The sequence below is a fragment of the Silene latifolia genome, chromosome 1 (assembly GCF_048544455.1).
Source record: "Silene latifolia isolate original U9 population chromosome 1, ASM4854445v1, whole genome shotgun sequence".
NCBI lineage: Eukaryota > Viridiplantae > Streptophyta > Magnoliopsida > Caryophyllales > Caryophyllaceae > Silene > Silene latifolia.
This window is the reverse complement of record NC_133526.1, coordinates 41,400,708-41,413,033: the sequence shown is the minus strand read 5'-3', so window position 1 is coordinate 41,413,033 and position 12,326 is coordinate 41,400,708. Positions and strand designations below refer to the sequence as shown.

The following is a 12,326-nucleotide window of genomic DNA, read 5'->3' as shown; positions in this document are numbered from 1 at the left end:
GTTGAGAGTAACCAATTTGGGGGAGCTGCAAATGAAGATGCAGCTAAGCACATGGAGACATTCATTGATTATTACTGTTCCATACCCCCACCAACCGGTGTGACCCAGGACCAGGTGAAGGAGACTATGTTCATATTCTCTCTTCGTGATGCTGCAAGGGAGTGGTACCGAGACCTGGATCGAGCTGCTAACGGGATCACTGATTGGAAGTCGCTGGCCTTAGCATTTTACAAGAAATATTTCTCTGCCTCGAAGAGAAATGCCATTAGAGCTCAGATCACGAGCTTTAAACAGGGTCCTGATGAGAACTTTCATGAGGCATGGGTCCGTTTCAAGAAGCTAGTGCGAACTATTCCGCACCATGGGTTTGAGAAATGGAGCCTATGAAATCAATTTTATAATGGGCTCTATGACGATCAGAGGGCTATCCTGGATGCTGCGGCTAATGGTAGATTCCAGGAGAATGTGGGAGAGACTAAAGGGTGGAAAATTATTGATGATTTGGCCACCCATAAAGCTGAGTATGGAAATTCCAGGGGAAATCAAAGGATAAGTGCTGAATACCCTTCTGTAGCTGCATTAGAGGCTCTTACGGCGAGATTTGATAAGTACGAGTTGGGAGGAGCTTCAAAAGGAGGGATCTATCATGTGAATGTTGTTTCAGATGGTCCTTTCGTCTGCAAGAGATGTGGAGGAGAAGGACATGTTTCAGACAACTGCAGCATTCCCTATGAGTCTTGTGCTGCTTTTCAACATTATAGGCAGACAAACACTTACTTTGAGCCGAATGTCCATCCGAACTTGAGGTGGAGTAGCCAAAATGTCCTAAATCCGACTCCACCTCCTCAGCAGCAGCAGCAGCAGAGTTATGTGCCCTCTCATAAGCAGTAACAGCCATATCAAAAGCCTCCGTATGTTCCTTAGCAGCAGTCCCAAGGTTCCGAATTTGCCGAATTGAAAAATTTGTTGCTGAAAGAGTCTCAAGCTAGAGAGGCCGGGATGAAGATGTTAGAAAGCCAAATTGCTCAATTGGCTATCAAGAGTGCAACTCGAGCTCCGGGACATTTACCATCGCAGACGGATCAAAAGGAGACCCTTAATGCTATTACTTTGAGGAGTGGGTCTACCCTTGACGGGCCCGCTATGGTCGAGGATGTCACTGAAAAATATGAGGCGGAACCAAGTAAGAAGAAAGCTGTAACGGATAATAACAAGAAAAAGACGATCAGCAGGTATGTCAGTCGATCGACTGACATACCCAGTCGATCGACCAGTCCGCGAAAAGATACAGCTACTGTTCCTGTAGAAGTCAGTCGATCGACTGACATGCATGGTCGATCGACTGACTGCGCTGCTTGATGGTGAGTCTTTTCGTCCTCCAATGCCAAATAACTTGAGGGACCACTTGTTTCGGGGTACGACTACTCCGAAAATATTGAGGCAAGACACAAATGCTGATGGGTCAGTCCCGGTTCCAAAGTATGACCTGATGACGATTAATGGTTCATTTTTGAGATGGTCTGAAGAAGGGTCAAGCTACAACAAGGAGAAGGTAGTGGATTTTCAGCCTAAGTCCACCGATGCCGGCATGCGCAACCTAGAGGAGAGGGCTAAGTTGCTTCTTTCAGCCCCTTATCCAGAGAGATTGGTGCCGATGAAGGAACAGGTATCGTTTAACAAATTTGAAAATGTTATTCGTAGCTTAAACGTACAAGTTCCTTTTCTTGAATTAGTTAATCAAGTGCCTGCTTACATGAAATTTATGAAGCAACTTTTGTCTAATAATAAGTCACTTGAAACTGTGCATTCTGTCGCACTAACTGAGGAGTCATGTTCTTATTTGACCCATACTGCACCTCATAAGCTAGAAGACCCAGGTAGCTTTTCAGTTCCATGTAGTATTGGCACCTTTTCTATTGAGAAGGCCTTGTGTGACCTAGGAGCCAGTATTAGTGTAATGCCTTTGAATCTTGCTAGAAAGCTGAAATTGACTAGGTTTGCAGTCACAAACATGACAGTACAGATGGCTGATCGATCTGCGGTCCAGCCAATAGGAGTCTTAGAGGACATTCCTGTGCAAATAGGAAAGTTCTTTTTCCCTGTTGACTTCGTTGTACTAGATATGCCCGAGGATGCCCACATTCCTATCATATTGGGTAGACCATTTCTGCACACTGCTGGTGCAGTTATAGATGTTGGTTCAGGGACTTTGACCTTCAAAGTAGGGAAACATTCCATTGTCTTTGCCCAGACAGCTAAGAAGTAATATCCCATGTGGCCAGTCACTTGTAATACGGTTTCCGAAAAGAAATCCTATTTTGTGCTTTCTAATATGCCTGCCTCTATGCATGTTTCTGCTATAACACCTCCGCCCCATATTGGGAGCAAATTGGAGGAAGATTTGTCTATTTTAGATATTGCAGGAGCTGGTTTGGGGAAGGAAGAGCCGCATGTTGCTCCAGCTGTGAAGGAGCCAATCGTTTCAAGAGGCGGTCTTGGATGTCTTAGCTATGGCACTGATGAGGAGCTTGACGATGAGCCAGTCAAAGTGACGGAGTCCGATTTGGATTCTGATGAGCCGGACGAGGTCATTGCTTGGGAAGATGTTGAAGCTGTTGATCCGTTGAGTTCTGCGGATGTCGGAGTTGCTAGGAGTGCAGCTGAGAAGATGAGCACTGTGGAGGCTACTTCTTGTAGCCAGAAGCCGAGCAAGTGGGCCATTTCGTGGCCGTTCTTGATAAACTATTAGTTGATTAAGACTTTCTCAAAAACTTTCATTTTATTGTTTTGTTAGACTTTTTATTGTTTTTCGTGTGCGCGAGACTTCGCATCTTATTTGTTTTGCTTAGGATTTTATATACTCTAGACTATTACTTTGGGTTAGCGCAATTTTGGGTGCGTTATTATGTGCATTTGCAGGTTTAAAGACCATGTTAGTTCAATTTATGAGCTGATTAGACGAACTCAGAAACTTACAGCAGGTTTTCCAGTCGATCGACTGGCCAGTATGGTCGATCGACTGAGCGCTACAGTTCCAGGAGCTTCTGTTCCTGTTCACCCTGGTCGATCGACTGGATAATATGGTCGATTGACCGCCCAGTGCTGCTGTACCTGTTTTCGATCATTCCCCTGCTGTGTTTGATCGGTTTCGGAGTTGAGGGAGTCTTTTCTTCACTTTATGCTCCGACTCATTTCTGTTTTCTTCCGTTTCTTTATTTTGCACATAATTTTGCGTTTAATAAATTGTTTTCTCGAATTACGCACGGTACTCTTCTGTCTTTTCAGGTACTTATTGGTAGCACTGCTGGCTACTGAAACCTCCTAGCTCACGCTGATTTGGGGAGGTTTCCTTTTGCTGCGCTTAAAGTCTTGTGAGTTTCCGAGTCTTTTTCATGTCTTATTTATTTAATTTAACGCAAATTCCCATTTCTCTTTTATTTCATTATATGATTTTGCACACTTGGGGCATTGTGTGATTTGGTTTGGGGAAGGGTTTTGCGTCGCATTTGCATATGTTTTATTGCATTTCTGTTTCACGTTTAATTATTCTGTTTGCATTGTTATTTAATTTTTCCTTATATACCAAACATCCAAAAAAAATTGAAAAATTCCAAAAAAATTCAAAAAATGCACGTTTATTTTAGCATTTAGGTCGAGTCGGAACGGTAGTATTTCAATGATGACATTGCATTTTCAGCTGTTTATGCCTCAGCCGTGCTTAATTGACATGTTATTAGTAGAATCATATATGCATAGTCTACGAGTTTTCCTTAATATCTCGCTGAATCTTGAGACTTGACTTTGATTTTTGGCAAACTACATCATTTTCTGAGTTTTAGAGCCTATAACTGGTGACATTCATGACCAGTTTATCTAGGATTGTGAGTAGTGCTCCTTATGAGACATGTTACATAAATATGCATAAATATAAACTTAATCTGCTTAATGATGCGTGTCTTTTATATGATGTTTTACATCCTATTTTCCACGCATTTCAGAGCTCATTTTAGTAGTTTATGCTGCTATTCTCCCTACTTCCGTCTACTTTCGTATTTTTGTACATTATTGCAGAAATGTGAAGAATTCAGCGGAAATTGAACCAAATCCGTCCCCGAGTACCTTGCATTGCATTTGACGTGAAGAATTTACTTAAGGAACGAGCTTGGTGCGCAATTCAAGGCCCAAAAGACAAATCCACGAGATTATAGAAGGCAAGTATCAGCTAAAGCAGTCGATCGACCAATACCCTTAGTCGATCGACCAAATAGCGGGTTCCAGAAGCTACTGTACACTGCTACTCAGTCGATCGACCGCCATGCTTAGTCGATCGAACACACCGCTACTCAGACGAGAATTAAAAGATCGAGGAATAGCAAGCCCATGATACATTAGGTTTTGGAATAAGTGTTACGTATATTTTCTATATTACGTAACCTAGAACATCAGATTAGGCATCGAGTTTTTACCTCGTTTTACATTCAGTTTAGTTTTATCAAATAATTAGGGTTTGGGAAACTATTTTGCATTGGATTTTCGTTGTGTTTTTCAATCATTCCGTTACAATCCTTCTGCAATTTCGGTATTCACTTACTCTTATTCCAGTTCATCTTTATTGCGTTGATAGTTTAGAATTTGTTAGTTAGTTTCCCGAAGCCATATTTATCGCTTTATGCTAGTCTTTTGTTTCATTAATTTAAGCATGAATTCAGTAGTTAATTTCATAAATTTTATTGTCGTTATCGTTCTTAGTATGAGTAGCTAATTTGTTCGTGCTAGGATGTAGGGGAATTATAGTGTAGGCGGCAATAGAATGAACACGGCCTGAATCGCGTGTCAGTCGATCGACTGCCATACCCGGTCGATCGACTGACCACGTGAGGTTTACCCTCGTTTTAATTGTTTAAATGTTGTATTTGACGAATCGAATGCATGCGACTAGTTGAATGCTTAATATTTGAATGACCCATTAGATCGAGAGATAGGGACGGTTGTTAGATCACCAATTAAAACGACTAAACTTTGCTGAGATCGAAAGATAGGTATCGTTTAGATTTTTAGTCACTTTTCAGGACGAGAGTCAGTTTTAGTGATATTAGGGACTTGTAGCGAGATCGAGAGATGTTACTTGTTAAGAGTGGACCGAGAGGACCTCTTTATTTCCCGCCTCATGTGTTTGATTTAAACCGACTTAGTTTTTTCTTTGCCCGAAACTATAACGAACTGACCATCCTAGTACCTCTTTTTATATTTGATTTCATATTTTTCATTAGTTTACATTTCTTTTACTGCTATTAGCTTTAGACCAAATCCAATCAAACCCCCACATTATTGTTACCTTAGACCGAAATTAAACAACTAGAAGTTACGTCTGCCTCTCTGTGGTTCGACCCGGCTGCCGCTAGCTATAGTTGTAGTTGGAGATTATAAATTTATTTTTGACACCTCACGACGGGTATCAAATTTTGGCGCCGTTGATTGGGGAGGCAATTGTTCTAATTTTTAGTTGTTTTTATTTAGTCTTTCTTAGTTTAAGGGACATCCGTTCCTTAAACTTTTCTTATATTCTTTTTGTAGTTTCTTCTTATGCGCAGGTCACAGGGTGGTGAACTAGTACCATTCAATCCTGAGATTGAGAAATCCTTGCGCGAGTTGAGACGATCACAAAGGGTATTACCGACAGAGGAAGAGCTGAGTACTCTGTCAAGTTACTACGAGAACGCTCTGTTCGAAGAAGATCCACCTACATCTCCTGCCTCTACTTCTTGGTGAGACAGTCGGTTCTCCGAAATTCCAGTCATGGCTGAAGAAGCAACTATTGCTAGTCACTCAGAGCCGACAGCTGCGAATCTCTACAACGGATTCGAACTACCTGGGGAGGCGAGAAAATTCGAGTCGAAGCCTTCCTATATTAACCTGGTTGAGAGAAACCAGTTCGGGGGAGCTGCAAATGAAGATGCAGCCAAGCATATGGAGATTTTTATTGATTATTGCTGCTCTATACCCCCGCCGACCGGTGTGACCCAAGACCAGATCAAGGAGACCATGTTCATTTTCTCTCTTCGTGATGCTGCAAGGGAGTGGTATAGAGATCTGGATCGAGCCGCTCATGGGATCACCGACTGGAATTCATTGGCCTTGGCATTCTACAAGAAATACTTCTCTGCCTCGAAGACAAATGCCATTAGAGCTCAGATCACGAGTTTTAAATAGGGGCCTGATGAGAACTTTCATGAAGCATGGGTCCGTTTCAAGAAACTGGTGCGAACCATACCGCACCATGGGTTCGAAAAATGGAGTCTTTGCAATCAGTTCTATAGTGGGCTGCATGACGATCGAGAGGGCTATTTTGGATCTTTCGACCAATGGCCGATTCTTTGAAAATATGGGAGAGACTAAGGGGTGGAAGATCATTGATGACTTAGCCACCCACAAAGCCGAGTATGGAAATTCGAGGAAATCAAAGAAGAGCTGAGAATCTTCCTCTCAGAGCCGCACTAGAAGCTCTCACTGCAAGGTTTGACAAATACGAATTGGGAGGAGCTTCAAAAGGAGGGATGTACCATGTTAATTCTGTTTCAGACGATCCTTTCGTCTGTAGGAGATGTGGAGCTGAGGGACATGTTTCAGAAAATTGTCCTAGTCCCTTCGAGTCTTGTGCTGCCTTTCAACATTATAGGCAGACAAACACGTACTATGAGCCAAATGTCCATCCTAACTTGAGGTGGAATAGCCAGAATGTACTAAATCCGACTCAACCTCCACAGCAGCAGCAGCAGCCTTATGTGCCTCCACATAAGCAGCCATATCAAAAGCCTCCGTATGTTCCTCAAAGAACAAACAACAATCCCAAAATTTCGAGTTCACCGAGTTGAAGAACTTATTCTTTGAAGGAGTCCCAAGCTAGAGAGGTAGGGATGAAGATGCTAGAGAGCCAAATTGCTCAATTGGCTAGCAAGAATACCACTCGAGCTCCGGGACACTTACCGACTCAAACCGACCAAAAGGAGACCCTTAATGCCATCACGTTGAGGAGTGGGTCCACCCTGGAGGGGCCTGCTATGGTCGAGGACGATCTTTGCAAAAGATGAGGCGAAACCGAGTCAAAACAAAGTGGAATGAGCAAAGGAAAGAAAAAGGCGTCTACCGGGTATATCGATCGATCGATCGACATACCGGTCGATCGATCGAAGTGCGAGTTCTGAAGCTTCTGGTCTGTTCAACTCGGTCGATCGACCGACATCACTGGTCGATCGCGAGATCGCTGCGATAGTGAGCCTTTTCGTCCTCCGATGCCCGACAACTTGAGGGATCATTTGTTTTGGGCACGACGAGTCCGAAAATATTGGGGCAAGACCCGAGTGCTGATGGGTCGATCCGGCTCAAGTACGACCCGATGTCGATCAATGGTTCACATTTGAGACGGTCTGAAGAGGGTTCAAGCTTCAACAAGGAGAAAGTAGTGGACTTCCGGCCTAAGTCCACGGATACGGCATCGCGATTTAGAGGAGAGGGCTAAGCTACTTCTTACTGCCCCATATCCGGATATCCAGGAAATACTAGTCTTGAAGACGAATGAACAGGTATCTTTCAATAAATTTGAAAAAGTTATTCGTAGCTTGAATGTACAAGTGCCTTTCCTTGAGTTAGTTAATCAAGTGCATGCTTACACTAAATTCATGAAACAACTCTTGTCTAAGAAAAAGTCACTTGAAATGTGCATCTTTGTCGCATTAACCAAAGAGTCATGCTCTTATTTGTCTCACACTGCACCTCACAAACTAGAAGACCCGAGTAGTTTTTCTGTTCCTTGCAATATAGGTACCTTCTCTATTGAGAAGGCATTATGTGACTTAGGAGCTAGTATAAGTGTAATGCCCTTGAGTCTTGCTAGGAAGCTCAAATTGACTAGGTTCGCGATGTGATGACATGATGATCCGGATGGTTGACCGATCTGCGGTCCAGCCAATAGGAGTCTTAGAGGACATCCCCGTGCAAATAGGGAAGTTCTTCTTCCCTGTTGACTTCGTCGTACTTGACATGCCTGAGGATGCCCATATTCCCATTATTTTGGGTAGGCCATTTCTGCACACTGCTGGTGCAGTCATCGATGTAGGTTCGGGAACCCTGACCTTTAAAGTAGGGAAGCATTCCATTGTTTTTGCCCAACCTGCTAAGAAGAAAGACCCCATGTGGCCTGTAACTTGCAATACGGTTTCTGAAAAGAAATCTTATTTTATACTTCCTGATATGCCTATCTCTAGTCCCATTCCTGTTGTAACACCTCCGCCCCGGGTTGGGAGCAAATTAGAGAAAGATTTGTCTATTTCTGATATTGCAGGAGCTGGTTGGGGAAGGAAGAGCTGCAAGTTGCTCCAGCTGTGAAGGAGCCAATCATATCACGAGGAGGTCTTGGTTGCCTTAGCTATGGCACTGATGAGGAAGTTGATGACGAGCCGGTTAAAGTGAGGGAGTCCGATTTGAATTTTGACGAGTCCGAAGAGATCATTGACTGGGGAGATATAGAAGATGTCGATCCATTGAGTTCGGCGGATGTTGAAGCTAAGAAGGGTGCGGCTAAGAAGATGAGCATCGTTGAGGCTACCTCTAGTAGGCCGAAGCCGACGAAGTGGGCCATACCATGGCCATTCTTGATCAACTATTAGTTGATCAAACGCTTTATCAAACATTTATTTTATTGCTTTTAAGACTATTTACCGTATTTTGTGTGCGCGAGACTTCGCATTTATTTCGTTTCTTAGGATTTTTAAGTACTTTAGACTTTACTTTTGGTTTTGCACAATTTTGGGCGCGTATTATAGTGTATTTGCAGGTTTTTAGACCTCATTAGCTCAAGTAATTGAGCAAATACGAAGAAATCTGAAGTTACAGTAGTATTTTCAGTCGATCGACTGGTCTGCAGTTTCCAGGAGCTACTGTTCCTTTCACCTCGGTCGATCGACTGAGTGATGTGGTCGATCGACCACCCTGCACTGCTGTACTTGTTCACGACCTCTCCCCTGCCGTGTTTGGTCGATTTGTGGAATTGAGGGAGTTTTCTACTCCACTTTATCTTCCGTCATTTTATTTATTTCTTCAATTTTTCTCAATTATGCACATAATACCGCTTCATTATTGTCTTTCTCGATTTTATGCGTGGTACTTTGTTTGTCTTTTCAGGTACTTATTAGTAGCACTGTTGGCTACTGAAACCTCCGAGCTTACGCTGGTTTGGGGAGGTTTCATTTGCTGCGCTTAAAGTCTTGTGAGTTCCCGATTTCCACTTCATGTCATATTTATTTGTTTATTTTCTCGCAAATTCCCATTTCTCTTTACATGATTTTGCACAATGGGGACATTGTGCGATTTGGTTTGGGGAAGGGTTTTGCGTCGCATATCATTTGCTTGCATTCACGTTTACATTCTGTTTTACATTGTTTATTTCATTTTATATATGTATACCAAAAAATTCAAAAAAAAATTGAAAAATTTCAAAAATTTCAAAAAATGCACGTTTATTCTAGCATATAGGTCGAGTCGGAACGGTAGTATTTCAATGATGACACTGCATTTGCATCTGTTTTTGCCTGAGCCTTGCTAAATTGACATGTTATTAGTAGAATCATATGCCTAGTCTACGAGTTTTCGTTAATTTACTTGCTGAACTTGAGATTTGACTTAGATTTTTGGCAAACTACATCATATTTCTGAGAATTAGAGCCTATAAATGGTGTCATCCATGACCAGTTCATCTAGGAATGTGAGTAGTACTCCTTATGAGACATGTTACATAAATGTGCATAAATATGAACTTAATCTGCTTAATACCTGTATGCATTCGGTTTGTGGTTTGTTGACACATGTGGTAGAGGTTTCCCTTTATTCATTTTACCCATGAACTCCACACTGCCAAAAATATCCTTTTTGTCCTATTTACTACATCCTACATTTAGCTTGTCCTTTGTCAAGCTAGTAGTCTATGTTCTTGGGATTGTTACTTAGTTTTTGGTAGCATTTGCTCTTATTTGAGATTTTGTTGGGAAGATGAAATGAAGGAGGAAAGAAGTTGAAAGGAAAGAAAAAGAAACAAAAAGAAAGAAAAAAAGAGTTTTGTACTGTTCATAGCAGTCGATCGACTGCCAATTCGGGTCGATCAACTGGAGTTCGAAAGAAAAAAAGAAAGAATCAATTCGCATAATTCAAGCCTTTATCTTATGGCGATTTTTGCTCCCATGTATTATTCATATCTTATGGGGAGTTGGTTGATTACTTTTATTCTGGAGATTGTGAGTTTTGTGCTTGCTATAGCACCATTTCGATTGATTATGAGCAAGAAGTTGGATGTTGCCAAATGGTTCCGTTTGGGTACTAGCTTGATCACCTATACCTCCACTTTTCCATAAATGTTTTGCCTCTTCTTACCCATACCTCACATTATCCATATATACCTCGGCATGTGTCATGGTCATTTGTTGGTTGGTATGCATATGTACGGTCATAGAGATTACTTTCATATTATACTGCAAGCATGTTCTCATAGGTCGTAGTTAGATGAGAGTCTCTACAAAATGAATTCTTTCTATCCTCTTATATATTCACCTGTGCTTATGAGTGATTTGAGCGACCCGTGAGAGTCCGATTTGATAAGTCTCTATAGTTGACGGTTCAGCAGTTTTTAACGACCTTATAACTCGTTTGCATGATTCGAATTGCTAATTGATTGTTAGTTATTGCATTAAATTGGTTTAAGCTTTACATGTTGTAATTCGCTCTGAGATTGAACTCGTTCCATTAGGTCATTAGATCGAGTCTAGTTCTTGCTTGGGGACAAGCAAGGGTTTGGTTTGGGGAAGTTTGATGCGTGTCTTTTATATGATGTTTTACATCTTATTTTCCACGCATTTCAGAGCTCATTTTAGTAGTTTATGCCGCTATTCTCCCTACTTCCGTCTACTTTTATATTTTTGTACATTATTGCAGAAATGTGAAGAATTCAGCGGAAATTGAACCAAATCCGTCCCCGAGTACCTTGCATTGCATTTGACATGAAGAATTTACTTAAGGAACGAGCTTGGTGCGCAATTCAAGGCCCAAAAGACAAATCCACGAGATTATAGAAGGCAAGTATCAGCTAAAGCAGTCGATCGACCAGTACCCTTAATCGATCGACCAAATAGCGGGTTCCAGAAGGTACTGTACACTGCTACTCAGTCGATCGACCGCCGTGCTTAGTCGATCGACCACACCGCTACTTAGACGAGAATTAAAAGATCAAGGAATAGCAAGCCCATGATACATTAGGTTTTGGAATAAGTGTTACGTATATTTTCTATATAACGTAACCTAGAACATCAGATTAGGCATCGAGTTTTTACCTCGTTTTACATTCAGTTTAGTTTTATCAAATAATTAGGGTTTGGGAAACTATTTCGCATTGGATTTTCGTTTTGTTTTTCAATCATTCCGTTACAATCCTTCTGCAATTTCGGTATTCACTTACTCTTATTCCAGTTCATCTTTATTGCGTTGATAGTTTAGAATTTGTTAGTTAGTTTCCCGAAGCCATATTTATCGCTTTATGCTAGTCTTTTGTTTCATTAATTTAAGCATGAATTCAGTAGTTAATTTCATAAATTTTATTGTCGTTATCGTTCTTAGTATGAGTAGCTAATTTGTTCGTGCTAGGATGTAGGGGAATTATAGTGTAGGCGGCAATAGAATGAACACGGCCTGAATCGCGTGTCAGTCGATCGACTGCCATACCCGGTCGATCGACTGACCACGTGAGGTTTACCCTCGTTTTAATTGATTTAAATGTTGTATTTGACGAATCGAATGCATGCGACTAGTTGAATGCTTAATATTTGACTGACCCATTAGATCGAGAGATAGGGACGGTTGTTAGATCACCAATTAAAACGACTAAACTTTGCTGAGATCGAAAGATAGGTATCGTTTAGATTTTTAGTCACTTTTCAGGACGAGAGTCAGTATTAGTGATATTAGGGACTTGTAGCGAGATCGAGAGATGTTACTTGTTAAGAGTTGACCGAGAGGACCTCTTTATTTCCCGCCTCATGTGTTTGATTTAAACCGACTTAGTTTGTCCTTAGAAACTATAACGAACCGACCATCCTAGTACCTCTTTTTATATTTGATTTCATATTTTTCATTAGTTTACATTTCTTTTACTGCTATTAGCTTTAGACCAAATCCAATCAAACCCCCACATTATTGTTACCTTAGACCGAAATTAAACAACTAGAAATTACGTCTGCCTCTCTGTGGTTCGACCCGACTGCCGCTAGCTATAGTTGTAGTTGGAGATT

The 12,326-nt window shown here is 41.5% G+C and overlaps 2 non-coding genes across 2 annotated transcripts; both read right to left on the bottom strand.

The window, feature by feature from the left end:
- Positions 1–261: 261 nt before the first annotated feature.
- LOC141621629 (small nucleolar RNA R71) lies at positions 262–368 on the bottom strand. The gene has a single exon (XR_012532519.1). It is a non-coding gene; the product is annotated as a small nucleolar RNA R71 (small nucleolar RNA).
- Positions 369–6,177: 5,809 nt separating this feature from the next.
- Positions 6,178–6,284, bottom strand: LOC141621937 (small nucleolar RNA R71). Its single transcript, XR_012532795.1, has one exon. It is a non-coding gene; the product is annotated as a small nucleolar RNA R71 (small nucleolar RNA).
- Positions 6,285–12,326: the final 6,042 nt, after the last annotated feature.